We start from the raw sequence: 16,901 nt of genomic DNA, 5'->3' as shown, positions 1-16,901 counted from the left end.
CTTGAAGCGTGTTCACAAAGGAGACCATACAGGAGAGGATTTGTTTCCACATGCACAACCTAATTTAATTTTCAGTTGCTTCTGTATTTTAATTTTTTTTTAATGCTTCAAATCAATTTCTATTCCACTCCCTCCCCCACTCAAGAAAGGAATCCAGAAATATAAAGGGTAAGTCCAGGAAAAACTTGCAATTTATTCCAGAGGCTTACTTAAAAGAAAAAACAGCCGCAATGGATTAATGTATTTCCTTTCCCACAGCTTTTTCACTTAAACCATAACTGTGCATATTTACTGCAACTCTGCCATCTGCCACTGGCATTGTGCTGACGCATGCAGTGCACAGGCTGTGGGGACTGACACCGAGGAGACACATCCCACCGTTACTCTCAAATGTCCCACCACTACTCCCAAATTTTGTGATTAATATGGCATGAAGCCTGGTGAAAAGCCCCACTTACAGACATTGCTGACTATCAACAGTGACCCAAATCCTTGTTATTCCAGCCATTTATCCTAATCGTGAGTCAAGTCTTTAGCAACAGAAAGTGCTTATGAACAAAACCCAAACGGATTGTTGTCAAAAGCTGAAGACAAGGGCTGTGATCATATTTGCTTGTTTTTCTTACAAGAAGTCCTACATAGCCTGTGTAGTGGACGAAGAAATGGCTGATGTAGGCGTTTGCTTCTTCTTTTATGAAAAGCAGTACAATCAAGGAGGAAGTACTTACCTTTTTACAAGGTCAAACTGAGTCTACATCACTGTCAGAATTTATCATTTGAACCTGATCCTTTTAGCAGGCATATATATAAACACACACACATCTGACATTCTGGGAAGTGTTACTGATAGATAAGTTATCTAAATGATAGGACATACTATAATCACCTTTAAACTTATTCTTGGACTCCAGAGGTTTCTGGAAGAGATCAGCCAGCCACATTGTCACTCCAATGCCTCGAAGTGACAAATCCACTAACTGCAGCAATGTCACAGTAATTTTCCCAACAGCTTGGTGACCTCTTTACAAACTTCTCTCCAGCCCAACACTGGACTGAATAAACCTAGCTCCTCCCCAAAGTGAAAAAAAAAAGTATGTAAAAGCCTGTAAGTTGCTTCCGCGTAGTGAACTTCCAGAAAAGATTATGTTTCTCTTCCCATTTGGGATGGCAGGTCTGTTTCTTGGGGGGTTATTTCTCAAATGTCACTCTTAATTACTAATAAGCATGTTGACCACGTACTGACTTCAGAAGTGCACTGGCTTCTACAGGGCTTTCATATCTCTATCATGTTTTCTTTCTCTCTAACTTTTTCTACATGAGTTATGGAAAACGCCCAAATACAACAGGCTGAGATGGGCAACCTCAGAGTAAAATGCGGCCATTTTAGCTTCTTGAGAAGACCACTGAAACCCACATGTAAATGATAGTTATCTAGAGAGGGTGAAATAGAGAGGTCCTCAGTCTACTGGGAAATACAGCCAGCCTGGCCACCAGGATCCTACTCTTCCACCAAACAGCAGCAACACAGACAGGAACGGATAAAGTAAATTCAAGCAACTCCCACACCATGGAGAACACTGACTCCTTCCAGAGGTTCACATAATGCAGTCTCCTTTTGCTGAGACCAATAACCGGGTTTTGTGATACAGACGCCTATTCACTAGGAATCCAAACCAGACCTATCAGTTTGCTCTGCAGGAGTTACCAAAACCAACAAACTTCAGCTACCACCAACAGGGTTTTACACCCAAAACTGTGGCCTAAATACAGACAGCCTTTCTGTATCCCCATCAAGCACGCAGGCAGGTGCCTTTTCCTTAAAGTTGACTATTACAATTAATGACCCACATCAATGCTCTTCATGCTCATTTAAAATAAAAAGGCGCAAGCCTTCTTCACCCTCTGCTATAAAACTCATTCATTTACATCTTAGTACAAAGAAGATTCTCATGTGCAGCACACTAGTCTCATCTGTCATCAAGATGTTAAAAAAAAAAAAAAAAAAAAAAAAAGTCTACTGCTTTTGACAAGCTAGGAGGTAAGAAAATTACTTTTGGTCCAGAGTGTCAGGTAATATGTCCATCTCATCAAGGAATCTCATAAGAAATCTCACCCATTGCTGTTCATAAACACAAGCCTGGTTTGGCTATATTCAGTTACAAGCAGAGAAGGATAATTAAGCAGTTCATGATATGGAATGGCTAAAGCATGTGCAATCTTATTTACGTTCTCTGCACCTGTGTTTTCTACGGTTTAAATTATAATACTAATCTTTTAAACTGCACTCGGCAAGTATCCCAGTTCATTCACACGAGAAAGAGTAATATCTTCTATTAGAGCAATATGTTCTATTAGAGTAATATGTTCTATTTTTAATCAATATGCAAATGAAAAAGGATGAAAGCTATTGTAGAGCCTTACCAGTAGCCAAATACATATTGGTAAGTTCCTATTAAATTGTTTACTACTGTCTCAAGGCAACCCCAGTGCTCCCAGAACTAGTTCGTGTGCCCAGCCGACTTGTCAGTGTTATTCCTCGCCTTTGTCCTCTCCTTGTTTATGATCTTCTCTGTTGTGCTTCAACTCGCGTTATTTAATTCACGGTATTATGGAAACCTCTTGTAGCTCATCTTTCAGATCAGACTGCAACATCTACCCGTGTAAGCCACAACTGCATTTTCCAACGCTTGCAGCAATGAAACCACACAATCCTTGCTAAAGCCCTCTAATCCTTAACAAAGACTTTGAGGTAGAGGCAACCACTCCTGTTAGATGTGCACAACGCCTATGGGAACGGAACCGAGACCTCTCAGCCCTGTGCAATCGAAGCCGTAGCAATACCAAGGGTGAGCTCCAGCTACGAGGCTGTCGGCACAGCCCCACACGCCGCCAGATGCCTGCCTGCCCCACCGGCAGCCCCACGAGTGATGCCACCACGGAGCAAGGGGCCGGTACTCCTTACGCCTGGAGTCCCTCGTCACACCCCTATGGCCAGGTGGGTAATATAGCCGGTTTGTTGCAACTGCCCAGTCTTTTTCTAGCACCAACAGACTATTCCTGCCCTAAATATAATGGGAAAGATAATGTCCTCATGCTTTTACTTAGTTATTACATTTTTAATTAGCTATTGTAGCATAACGGTAGATTATTGCATTGTCTGTAATTTCATCCTCCCTATATTCCAGTCATTACTCTTCACAGATCTTACAGGAGTTACTAGTTATTTCCCAGGTATTTTTGGTTTGCATACCCCATAAAAATACTTGAAAACAAAGCATTGATAATCGGTTTTGATATAAAAATAAAAAGGAATCTAATACAAACTCTATTTTTCAAAAAAGTCAGCTAGGTTCAAGTCTCCTAAATTCAACACGCTCCCCACTAAAAAATCACCATATGCAGAAGAAAGAAGAGGTTGTATGATATGCGTGTGTGTTTAGACAGGGAATTCATGATATATGTGATGGCTCTGTATTTCCAGTCTGTTTTAAGGGGCACGGGTAGCACACTATGGTATTTTTGTACGGCAAACACTTTCCCCTAAACTAGAAGAACAAAACTGGTTCCATAAAGGAGAAGTACAGCTATACAGTTGAAAGAAAATTAAACTCATTTCAAGATTTTTAAATGCTTGCAAATGAAAACAAGGTTTCTATCTTTTACAATTTTAAAATGCAACATTAAAAACACCATAATAGTTAAACATAATCATTAGCTGGCTTCTGTGTTATAATATGTGGATTAATGGTAATTAATGTAATATTTATGTAATATATCTTTTATATATCCCCCCAAAATATAATGCCAAACACATCAAAGAACTGTCTGACTGACATGAAAAACCTGCATTGTCCGACCATTGTAGTATACTGACATTTAATTACAACATCAAAATGCTTTTGCATTCGTCCCCTGTACCCTCTGGACAGCACAGAACACTACTTACTGAGTTCAGTGAGGATTTCAAGAAAATTTACTTCATTGCTAGCATTAATATAAATATATTTACTTCAGAGAAACAGGGATTACGTAACAGTAACTCCTCTCACATATTGATGAAATGCCTTGTTCAAGAGATTTATTGTTTTTCCTTACCACCGTTCGATAGTCCTTCATCTTTGCTATACTTTTGTTTTACTGTTCCTCTTAGAAAGAGACAGAAATATACTTTAAAATTAATTTTTAAATTACTTTGAAAATATTTGACTGAAAAAGATAAAAAAGTGTCAGTTCAAGCCAGGTGTTACTATATTTTATAAACAAGTTTCTAACATAAACAATTTACTTTTAGAGCATTCCCAAAGAATGAAATGACTTTTAAATAAGATATTTCTACTATACAGCTCACATCTAAGGAAATTTTCACTGTACTTTTTTCCAACAAGCCAACAGTGTAGCAGCTTCAAGCAGGGCGAGATTAAAGCCTCCCAGAACAGCAATACAGAAATACAAATTTCTTAATAGTACAGTAATGGAAAATTATGCTAAAAATTACAGCAACTATGATAATTTGTCCCGAGTAATTAGAAAAACCTCTGTTATATACAGGATTGGTTTGTTTGTTTTTTTTTTTAACTGTTCCGTTTTCTTTTTTTATCCCTCTAGCTGATATTTTATTTCACAGAAAAAGCAGTGCATACCCAGTTTTAGATTATGGAGGATTACAGAGTGTTAAGACTGTCAGAAGAATCAGTGAAGGCAAGTTGCGAGCCAGACTAACACAAATGCTCCGTCACCAGGATTTTCCTCCCACCACCTAATTTCATGTTTTTTTTTCATTTAAAATATTCTCTAGTTCTTAAATTTAAAAGTAATCTTTCAAATAATCTTATTATCTTTATTGGAACTTACGAAGTAGATATGTCCAGTGCTACAATTTCAGTATTTCGCAGATTTCTCTGTTAACAAGGACATAACCAACCTAGCTGACAAATTAACTCTATTGTAGTTTGTGGCAATTTAAAGATTTTCTTTTGACAAGACCATTATACAAGAGGTGAAATTGAACCTTCATTCCTAGTAACTGAAGCTGACTTCCAAAACAATCAAATTTTAAAACTCTGAGCACATCGTTCAGACTTGTCCTTGAGAAAAAGCAGCAGAAACTCAGCTGACTGAAAAAGCCATGACCACTCTTAATATTTGGGATTTACCAAAAAATGAAACAAGAATTAAGTCACTCCATTGTCTCTCAATCCATACTGCATATCCTCCTTAAGGTTTTTTCGAGTTTTTTTTCAACATTAAAAACATCAAACACAAGTTGATGAACTTTTAAGATTATGTGCTATCATAAATGATGAGTAGTGAATACAAAAAGTGGTCATTAACATACTCACCTACTAGTTTCAAGAACGCATAATTACAATTATGGCTGTCAGAGTTTTCCTGCAAACTTTAAAATTCCAGAAATAAAGATGACTGTAACCACTTTTTTTTTTAATTATAACTACTTTCCAAAATACATTGTAACATGTATTCTGAACAAGATTCTTTATTTTTACATTAAGAAATTCAGCACTTATTAATATGCAGCTAATTAGGCCACTGATTTAAACGAACAATCTTTGAAATAGAAAGCGGAGCTTTCTAAAGAGCTTTTATAAGCCAAGTTTTATTATTGCTATTCCAGAAATCTAGAAATATTAGAGCCAGGACATGGTAGCCCATTATTGTTTCCTTATTTCAAATGAAACTAATAAAATAATAGAAACCCAACAAATCTCTTTGACATGATATACAGAGACCTAAGACAGCTTTAATGAAATTAAACATCACTACTTATTTGAAATTGTTGATAGAATTCACCAACAGTATCTTTAGCTGAAAGTACAGACAGATTAATAATTAATATGAAGAAGTCTAGAAACAATTTTGCTTTCACAAATTGTTCACTAAAAAACTACTACTTGTTTTTATTAGCTAGCCAATTACCGGAGTAACTAGTGAATTACGTTCGTTAAAAGCTGTCTGACAACACAATGTACTTGGGCCCTTTTCATTGCACGTTGATTAGACAAAACACTTTCAGGCTCTACCACAAACGCACAGCTATTTTTTATTCTCTTTCAAGCACAGAAAGAACTTCACTTAAACAATCTGGTTGTGTGCTTGATGTTCTCTGCTTTGTCAGACATTCATACAAATTAAATCAACTTAAGCAGAAAGCAATTGACAAAAACAAAGGCATAAATTTGATGTGTTTGCTTATTAAATTCTGAGTGGATAGTGAAATGCACTAACAATTACTCAAAGGAATTTTTTTTAAATTATTTTTTAATAAAAGCTAAAAACAGGCTAAACAGTCTCTCAGAAGTTACTTATTGAAATTATTTAACAATTTTCAAAAGGAGGACAGGGTTCAGATTTTAGGGTCCAGGTCCTCCAGTGGAAAATCTGCCCTAACACTAAGCTCCCATATGACATGGAAACTCAGCCCCTGAAGGCATTTAATCTATCAGAAACCAGCTCCAGCAATAAGCTTCAAATGCCGGGTCTAGTAATTCCAGGTGTTCTCAAAGCCGTGTTAACGTCACAGATGGAGAGGATTTTTACCCTTCCCCACATCCTGTTTTAAAAAGCAGATGTGGGGGCTCTTGGGACCCTGACAGACAACTCTTTGTTCCCACTCGATTGGAGGGCATCCAAGCATTCTTGCTAAAGAAAATGGGGTTTCTGTGTCCCAGTTCTGCTATGAAGGAAGAAAAAAATGAATTCCCTGGGCTCTTTAGGCGGCACTTTTCAATGAGAGTGGCCAAGGTTACCAACACCTCCACAGGTTCGTTGGTTGATTTACTTTAAGATCATTTTTGTTTTGTTCTTCTCTCAGGCCTAAAAATGTAAGTGAACAAATTTCCATGAACATAACAGCTCCAAGATTTAAGATACATTGACGAGAAGTAATTGGGCTTGGGCTGCAAATCGTCCCACATCAGTTATTCATAAAGGACTATTTGAAATCATTAACTGAATGCAATGAGATTATTTTCCTCCTCAACAAAGCCAAGAGTCCCATTCTTTCTTTAGTCATTTTAATGAGAAATTGACTATTTATTCATTCTGTTGGCTGTTTAACAAAGCTTAATACTGGACATTAACATCTATTTTGCTTAGATACCAGAGAGCATGTGGAGGATTCCCTGTCGTGTTTCCTCAAGCAAAGATCCAGAAAAAGAACTGCTAATTCCACAAAGGACATTTTCAAGCTCCAGCAAGACTAACCAATAACGAACAGAAGACACCAAACCAACGGCCTTTGGCAACTTTGCATGCAAGTACGATTCTGAGAGAGCTGAACAGGAGTTTCTAAAATAATTTTTGGTACAACCTCACTGTGATATATGAAGAAGAGACAGAAAGGCATAAAAAAATGTATTCACATGTTCCTGAAAAGGAAGAGTTCATGCTCCCTGCTGCTCTGTAGAGGTAATAAGATGGAATATATTTTTCGGTATAACAGGATTTCTAAAACTGCATGATTTACTTAGTTATATGCCTATAACGTATACACACTGAGTAAAAAGGTACATGTAAAGACTGTTCCAGAGCTATTTATTGCTAAGGAATATAAGTCCTTCCTGATTTTATTGATGTATGTACAATGCCTTCAGAGTATTTTTAAAAGATAAATAAACCTCATGTCCCATCAAGGTGGTATTTGATACATAGCGCAAAGGAGTAATTTGCAGTTTAAACTCCTCCACAGGTTTGCTTGCAGTGCTGTACGCAGCAGGTCGCTGCCAGCACGGAGAAGTTCAGCTCGTACTTCAGCAACTCCAGCCTTCAGACATACAATGCTGCATCAGCAACGAGACTGTCAGATTTTCTTTGCCACTCCATTTACTGGGAAACATTATACTCAAACAATACTGAAGATCAGCGTTAAAATCCGCTAAAAAGAAAGTTGTATAGCTTTCACTCCAGCTAAAATAAAAGTAGGAAAAGAGGGGTTATTCCTTTAGAAAAGAAACTCGGAGTGAAAGGACAGCCAAATACCACTGAAGGAATCTATTATGTTCAGCAGAATTCTAATACTCTGCTGAGCTGCGTTGCCTGTTCGATACACGAAGAGTCTGAAAACCGGGTTTTGGTAAATTTTAAAAAATCACCATAACAAACTTTAACATGGAAAACACCGATATGTTGCAGATGTTAAGCCATCTCTACTACCCAAATAGAACTTTTTGGCTGTTTAAATCCTTGAAGGTAGGCAGCTTATAGAAGAAAGCCCAAGTCTCTAACTGGAGAGATAGAGAGGATCTGGCTGGGACCAAGGCAGCTCATTCTTTACTCTAGTTCTTTTTTCTTCTTCCTCCTCCTCAATTTTTTTTTGCTTTTTTTTTTTGGTGACAGTTTGGAGACAAGAAAAGATCAACACTTTCATACAGCAGCTCTACAGATCTCTAACCAGAAACCACATATAACCCACTGAATAGCAGATTGTACATTTTTAACAGGTAGAACGTTTTCATATTTACTTACTGAGTACTGGCAGTCACTAGGGATTAATCTACACTTAAACCCCATAGAATTAGAGTGCTTCAGAGCAGTCTACGCTACTAGATTTATACTTTTTCTAAGAGCACTTAGTAAATCTATCCAGCCAGAATTAAAAACTCCCAGGACAAGGAGTGACTTGGATTTTTTGTTAACATAACAACTAGGACCATATGTAGTTAATACAGGAGTGGCATTCATGAGGATGACTGCAAGAAAAACAATTTTTCATAATAGTAATTAATAAGATACACTGTCAACATTTTCCTAAATTACATTAAGATCTTTGTCACTACAGGAAAAAACAGGGGCATAGTTAAGCTTCAATTCATTTCGTGGTTTTAACATAATTCTTGTTTTTCACCTGAGACCGTAACTGAGAAATTATCTATACTGGTATAAATAAGAAGTACAATATCAAGGAATATCTGTTCAGCTCTTCTAATTGCTTTTTAATCTTACTCAATACTAACATGTAGCACTTGTTTTCATTTGCTACAGAAATATTCTGGATAGATTATCATTAGTCAGATTTCATAAAACTCTTTCCAATCATTTTAAACCAGTTCATGCAAAACCCCATGAGACTAATATTGCAGATAACGAAAGTTTAGACATACAGCAGTTAACACATTGAAGATGTCCAGGGAAGACCTCATAAATGAGCTACTGGGCTGTGTGAACTGCCACTGTGATGACTGTGTTTTCTCCTATTAAGAATTTGTATGGAAAGACGAAAGAATTTCAGTTTTCCTTGGTTCAAAGCAGTATTTCCTCCTCATACAGAGATTTGCATCCATTGCCTGATACATTATACAGATGCAGGAGTTAAATACTAGCTTCTGCCAGGCTTCACTAGTGCAAGTTCAGATACATATTTGTGGCCTTAATTTTTATTTCAGATATAATTCACCACTGTTGCTAATTGCACAATAATTGTTCATGTCGGGATGCATGCCAACAAATGGCATAAAAAAACCTCAGTAACTACTGAACAAAAAGAAAATTCCATAATTTCCATGAGGAAAATATTTCTGTAATGGTATGATTAAGTTGAAGAGACAGAGGCAATTTAAGGATTATTAATAATTACATTTTTATACTGTCTGAATACACTAAAGAACATTCATTTTTCTGTTAACACATAGGTTCATGCATTTTCAGTTCCTCCTTCAAAGTCCTGCTTAATTTGCAAATGTGTGTTTAGATAGGGAACCATTTACCAGTTAAATGCCTATATTGAATAAATTGTTTCTTCTCTTTGCCTTTGCTCCCTCCCCTCCAGTAAAGGAAGAGTTGTTATGATATGAAAGAGACCGAAAACAGAGGAAAAAATATCATTTTGCCAAAACCACCAATACTTATTGCTACAGTATCACTATGGATAAGAAGTTATGCACAACCTCTTATGAGATTTTCTTTTGAGTTGATACTCACCATTTCTTCTAGAAAACTATGCATTACTTATAGTTGCAGATTTCTTAAATTTTCAAAGTTTGTTTACATTATTTTGTTCTAGTTCTAAATCTCAATATAAATGAAACCAATTAAAACATATAGTTTCTTAGTTATGTAATTCTTTTCTTTATTATTAACCCACAACCAGAGACAGAGTAGTAACTCTGCAGCCAAACTGCTTTGCTCTTTCAACACTGCAGGGTCCAAGAATTTGACGCAGGGGAGCAATGTCAAGCCAAGACACTAAAAGGTTAAACAAAAAAATTCATTTAACATAACATGAGTGAATCTGGCTATTACCAGGGTCCCAACACAGATCAAGCACTCCTTTACATGTTCTAATGCTTTGCACAGAATTTTATGTGCTCCTTGTAGTCACTATTTTGAAGCTTCCTTCAATTCCTTACCTTTATGAAGGTGTATAATTGGCTTTTTGCTGCTTATCTAACAATAAATCTTAAAAAAAAAAAAAAAAATAACTTTTCATTAAATAAAACACTATGTAAGTGCAGTGATTCTCCTTAAAAACAAACCAAAAAAACGTATCTGTTCAATTAAAAATTTCCCAAATGCACCAGAAAAATACACATTTCTGAAAGTACATCTATTAAATAAAAACAAAAAATAAATAAATGAAGAGGTGTATAAAATATTTAATACTTGCAAATTGTTTATGCTTATGTAACACTAATTTATGCTTTTAATACATCTCTGTTTAACAAAGTTTTTCTATGGCCTGCTGATCTCACTAGCAGTGTTCTCCCCAAGTCTCATCGCGCACCCCTGCGTCTCGCTGAGCCTCGCTAGCAACTTTAATGAGCATCCTTAAAAATAGAAAAAGAAGTTCGTGACTTCTCCTATCTAGGTGTTATAAATACCAGCACTATCAAGCAGTCACCCTAGGACCCAGGAAGGATAAGGATATGTTGTCAACAAAGGGAAAAAAGAGATAAGGGCTTTGGGGCCCACCCCCTGACCTGACAAAATCCAGGGCTTGATACTGGTCTCCAGGTCAAAAATAGACCGTCTGCATCTGACAGCAGCAGAGGACTTTTCCACAGTTATCTCATTGTTAGTTGTTTTGCAAACCACATTAAGCACTTCACGTAACAGCATCTGTATCTGCTGCAACCCATTTGGGAACAATAACTCTGAAGCATGTTTGAGAAAATGCGTGTTTGTCAAGGGGAGCAGGAACAATTAAGAAAAATAAATCCTACCCTGAAGTCCTTTCTCTTGTGTCTGTGTGTTTGCTTTCAATAGAAGTAGATGTCTTCTTTACAAAGACCACTGCCATCCCATACGCAATAAGAAAACCAAAACACATAGACCTTCATCTGCCTTTGCTAACCAACACAACAATATTACACACTGGAGGCACAAATGCTTCTAACAAAGACCAAACAGCCACACATAGCAGTAAGATACCCTATGTTCTCTTCCTTTTTATGGACCTAGGAAAGAAATACCATTAACTATTAAATGTTATTCTAAGTAATCATAACAAGCCAATATCATGAAGTTAAATAAATACACTACCTTTCCTGATTCATGACCTTTGCTTCTGAGTTTTTCCTCTTACTGATAAAAAAAAATTCAGAAATTCCCCATGTTCTTGTTGAGCAGTCACATAAGTTAGCAAGGTTCAACTGCACACATTGTCCAAGCCCGTATAGCTTAAATCTCAGTCCGTCAGGAAGCTCAGCAGATAAGCCCTGGCCTATGGAAAGGTTATCTTTTGAAAGGGAACAGGGTGCTTGAAACAGGACTTAAGGCCAGGACAGTTAGTTAATGTAAGTTAATGTTATGTTATAGTTATATATAGTTAATGTTATGTTAATGTAAGTTAATGTTGTGTTATAGTTTTAGCTTAACGATCAAGGAAATGTATTGACAACAAGATCATCTGCCAGGTTCCACTAGATGTTACAAATTATTAATCAATTCATTTGATCTATTTCAAATACACAGGTATTGGACCCACACTTTGTCCACCGCAGAGTTTTATAATTTCGTAACAAAATTAAATAAACCTGTTTCTGAGATATGCAATTTAATTAACAAAAAGGTGGTGTGCTTTTTAGCCGTGACATGCAGATTTCTATGTAAAACAGCAGAACAAAGCTTTTTCCATTGAAAGGCTGTCTTGCATAAGAAACCTTTTTCTTTATTTTTATGAAAAATCTTTGCTTTTGTTTAAAAAGAGGGTATTCTAGATTCTACAAACTGAATATTGACAGATTTTTTTCAAGACTGTACAGTAACAGATTTCTATAATGCATTTTAAATTCAAGATCAGAAACCAAGTTTTAAAAACTGTTTCAAAGTCGTAGCAGTTTAGGAATTCCTCACCGTGCCTAGGTCACATTGTTGTAAAAAGACATTTTCACTCTAAGAAGTGTTGAAGGATGATTTTTAAAATTATATTTTAAAAAAAATCTTCTATTTGCATTGTAGTCAGAATTTTTACTAAAAGAAAATTCTATCAGTAACCTTGACATTTAACAGAATAGTTTAGAAAATAATATTTGACTTTCAAAATCTTAAGGTATAGTGGGATTCTAAGGTATTGAACAGTTGCAGAGAGAATAAAAGTTTAATTCGATCAAAGGGGAAAATCATCTCTATATCGTAACTCAAAGGACAGGTATTACTTGGCAGTACTTAACCAGTCACATTTGAGAAAGTATCACCATATAGAACAGGACAAAAATCCCTACTAAAGCAGATGCAATTAGCATTATTGCATTAAATTTATTCCTGAATGTGCATTCTCTTATTTAAAAGGTTTGTATTCACAAATTTAAATAAATGAGTTATTTCCAAGCCTGATTAAAAAAATAAAAATAATTGAATGTAAAAAAAAAATTTCAAAGTTTTTCCTGTATATGCTCTGAAAAATAATTCAAAATAGCATTCACATTATATGTGTTTAGTTTAGAAGTAATAAAAAATTTGACCTGCCAGTCTCCAATCTGGGATTCTAAGCCCAGACTTCCTTTGCCAGAAAAATATACTCCTGCTTTTGAAAGATACAGAGTTTTTTCACTGGTGCACAATTCTCTTGATGGGATACAGACGAAAACTCCTTTCTGCACTACATATATACACAAGAATGTGAAACAATTTAAGATAAGGACAAGCAGTATCTTACTATCTCAGAAAGTAATAGCTTATTGAGCTAATGATTTAAATTTCTATGCTCAGCGTATCTAGAGAATAAGCACAAAAATGGGACATGTTTGCAGTCACCTTTGAGAGCAGAAATGTACTGATATGGTAAGGAAGAATGAGCTATAATATCAACAAATATAAGACACTATTTTGTCTAGAGTATCTATATGGAAAATATTTAATTATAGTAAAATTATGTGATGTGTCACAGTATGTCATTGTTGACTGATGAATAAACAAGAGTGATTATCCATTTTGCTTGTCCCATCCACATTGCAGTGCCCCATCACTTCTCTCTAACCTAGTCAAAAGAGTCTCTGCATAGAACAAGACTTCTGGATGGTTATCAGTTTGATCTGGTCTATTGTCAATGGGGGAAAATGAACAATACAGTTTGATATCCTGTTCTATAATTTCTGCAATTTTTTTTTTCTGTAAGGAGAATGAAAGACTGAACAGACCACATCACATGACTGCTTCATAAAAATCTCCACCTTTAAACAGAAAAAGGCCAAGGTTAATATGTACAACCTCACATTTAAAGATTAAAATAAGTGATTTATGCAGGAGAAGTGGTTTACGGGTAGCTCTGTCACTTTCCTACAAAAGTTACGGTTTGACATAGCTGATTTGGATAAACACAGCTCCAAGGAAACAACGACAAAATGTGGTACCACACTACTGATTAACAAAAATTGCCTAGTTGGGATTAGTTAGAAATTGGGGGCTGAGGTGGGAAGAAAAGTGTAATTAAGAATTTTAAAGGAACATTTGCAACATTAAGAAAATCTTACTTGTATCTGAATACTTTTTTTAACCTATTGCTGCTAAAATGATCTTGGACAACTACTGCAACTGAAAAGTTACATAAAAATATTTTAACTATAAAGAATTTACTTCTAGACCAACAGCGTTTATACTTACAGGTAACTTTTTTTTTCTCTTAAAATTAGAATATGACTGTAAAATCTCAAAAGCATAAGAGAAGTGAAATCTTTTAAAAGCACTGTGTTTCAATCAACTGACTTTCCTACTGGCAGTATCACTTTAAACTGTGATGGAATGCTGTGATGGAAAGCTGTCCCAATATATCAAAATCAAACTCAGACTATCTTAACAAATTTCTCAAGTTTCTATGACTAATAGTGTATCATAGTTGATAGTTACAGGCTAAATGCAATCCTGACCTTTTGCGCTTACGGCTGCGAGACCTGCAGTCTGTGCGCTGAGCCAACACAAAATCTACGCTTACAGCAGCGCTCTGCACGCCAAAAATCCTTCAAGGCAGGATTTCAATTCGTTTTATACTGTCTCTTTAAAACAGAGGAAACGGCTCCCTATTCTTCCTGAGGAAGGTAATGTCTTTTACAGTTGCTCCCTCCTTCATCAACAAAGTCAAATTTTTTTTGGAGTAGAGATCCTATAGTGCCAGAAAGTCACTGTCAATAAAGCGTTCTCAGGCATTTGACAATGTTACATTTCCAGAATATAAAGTTTTCTCTTTTGATCAACTCTGAAAACCTCCAGCCTCTCTCAGACAAACAAATGCTGGATTTCCATTCCCACTGTCTTGAATTCAGTCAGTGGGCTGGATTTCTGAGCAGACACCTTTCCAGGTGCTGATTCTGCTCTGATTCTCTATGGCATTTCTTACAAACAGGAGAAAGCAATGGATATTTCTTTTTTGTGCTTTATACACAAGGTTTAGCTGTTGAGGAAGATAGCAGCAAATTCTTACACAAAAAAAAAAAATTAAAATCAAAGAAGGTTTGGTAGAGGAGAAACTAGAGATCTGGTAGACCAGGATATGACAGGGAATCAGGAAGACCAGAAAGATTTTGTGTGGGGAAAATGTGAAGGAAATGTTGCTGAGGAGTAAGGGAGGAAAGGGAGAAGGGCTGGGGAAGAAGGGCATAAAAACATCATCCTTTCAGGGCTCTTTCCCCTCCTCTGTCCCCTTTCCCAGCCCTTCCTTTGCTGGTGAGCCCATTTTCCACACACTGCAAAAGACAGAGAGAAAGAGGCCAAGAGGCTGTGTAAAACTCAGCATTGCAGCCCTTCCCCTGGACATGGAGAAACAGCTAATGAAATATGTAATTAGCTCTCTGCTACTCTTCAGTTTCCAAAAGCCACTGTCATTAATTTTGTTTCACAGGACAAGCTGTAGAAATCAGAAGGGCAAAGCACATTAATCACCAGCAATACTGCAGCGAGCAAAGACAGCTTGAGTCAATAAACAAGTCCAGATGGAGTGACTATGAACAACAAACGGTCCTTACAACAGCCAAACTGAAGAGCATCAGGAAACTGTAAAATGAGACATGTGCATCGCGTAAACCTCTCCTCTTTCCCCCCACCCTACAAGGGGATGTTTTGACACTGAACTGCGGGATTCCCTAGAGACATGGTAAAAGACAAACGAAAACAGCTACCAGCCAAGCAATGCCATGCATGATAAAAAACAGATGAGGAAGTCACTGGGTAAAATAGTAACACAAGCAAACATGTCACAAGCATCAAAACAACAATTGTGTTGGGAACTGCTCTTTTTTCCAGTGTTTCTCGGCTCCTGTTCCACCCCTCGTTGCCTGAACACATCCAGAGAGGACGGAAAGTGCTACATCAGATCAGACCAACCAGCCCAGCGATCTGTGTCCTACCAATGGCAACCTATGAGCAGTTGTGCCATGGATGATGAGACAGTCACAAGATACTAAACCCACTTCAGGAATTTTTTTTTCTCCTTTCCAGAAGCTAGTGAATACCACGTACTTATCATTATTCTTCTCTCCATCCCATTTTTCTGGGCTTAACTGAAGGGTAGGATAGCCTAAAGAAGTGCCTACAAAACCCACTCTACAGGGTAACTGCAGTAGATTGAAACCTCCTACCCCAGCCCTAATCTCCTTTGAAAACTTATTGGATGTGGGTTCAAGTGAGAAACCCTACACAGCTGGATGTCAGGATGCATGGGGAGGTTTCGTTCCCCATGTACTCCTCAAATGCAAGACGGCACCTGTCCCAATGCAGTACCCCTGGCGCCTTCAATTAAAGCTGAGAAAATCCTGAGCTGAGTGCCTACTTAAATTTGATGGGTTTACCATTCAAACGACGGTCTGTCAGCCTAATAAAAGCATGTTAGTAAACAACATTATTGCACGAACACTGGCAGAACGATGAGCAACTGCAAGCTGCAATTAATTTGACCTTAGCCACTATGCCCACACAACCAGTGATGCTAGCACTGTGATTTTATTTCAGATCAATGCAAACAACAACAAATAAAATGTTCCCATCACTTCTTCAAAGAAGAGGAATCAAAATTACCCAAGGCTGCTAGAGAAATTTACAAGTGAACAGATGTAAACTGCTTCATAGCCCTGAGGAAAATGGAATTCATTCACAGAAGTGTAGCTTGAGCTAAACTAATCCAAGTTGCGTATCCAGTTCTCGCAGAGCTTTGAGTAGCAATCAATCTTCCTGCATTCACCAACAAGTGATTTGTTAATCTGCAGTTTTCATAACGTAATAAAGAACATTTGGATTAACCAGCTATCGTCATAATAGCCTGATGTGCTTCTAAAAGTCTCTTGGTTACTTATTGAGTATGACAGAGTGTACAGTGCAGCAAAACAAACTGGGCAGTATGGATTACATCATGTTCTGCCATCTGGAAAACATTACAAGATAATCACTAATACTGTGAAGCCTCCTGAAGCCGTTCTCCATTCATAACGTAACAGTTCGAGCTTCAGAAAGAGCATCTGAAGAGT

General features: G+C 36.9%; 1 protein-coding gene and 1 long non-coding RNA gene across 4 annotated transcripts in view; one reads left to right on the top strand and one right to left on the bottom strand.

Moving 5' to 3' along the window:
• Positions 1 to 16,901, bottom strand: part of RBM20 (RNA binding motif protein 20) — a 108,128-nt gene that overhangs the window by 72,624 nt on the left and 18,603 nt on the right. The gene's annotated exons all lie outside the window — the stretch shown is intronic.
• LOC147600118 (uncharacterized) lies at positions 2,778 to 7,649 on the top strand. The gene is made up of 2 exons (XR_015259085.1): positions 2,778 to 2,995; positions 7,114 to 7,649. It is a non-coding gene; the product is annotated as an uncharacterized LOC147600118 (long non-coding RNA).

The sequence above is a fragment of the Chlamydotis macqueenii genome, chromosome 7 (genome assembly GCF_036417535.1).
Source record: "Chlamydotis macqueenii isolate bChlMac1 chromosome 7, bChlMac1.mat, whole genome shotgun sequence".
Classification (NCBI taxonomy): domain Eukaryota; kingdom Metazoa; phylum Chordata; class Aves; order Otidiformes; family Otididae; genus Chlamydotis; species Chlamydotis macqueenii.
The sequence above is the reverse complement of the archived record's forward strand: the minus strand, read 5'-3'. Positions and strand labels throughout refer to the sequence as shown.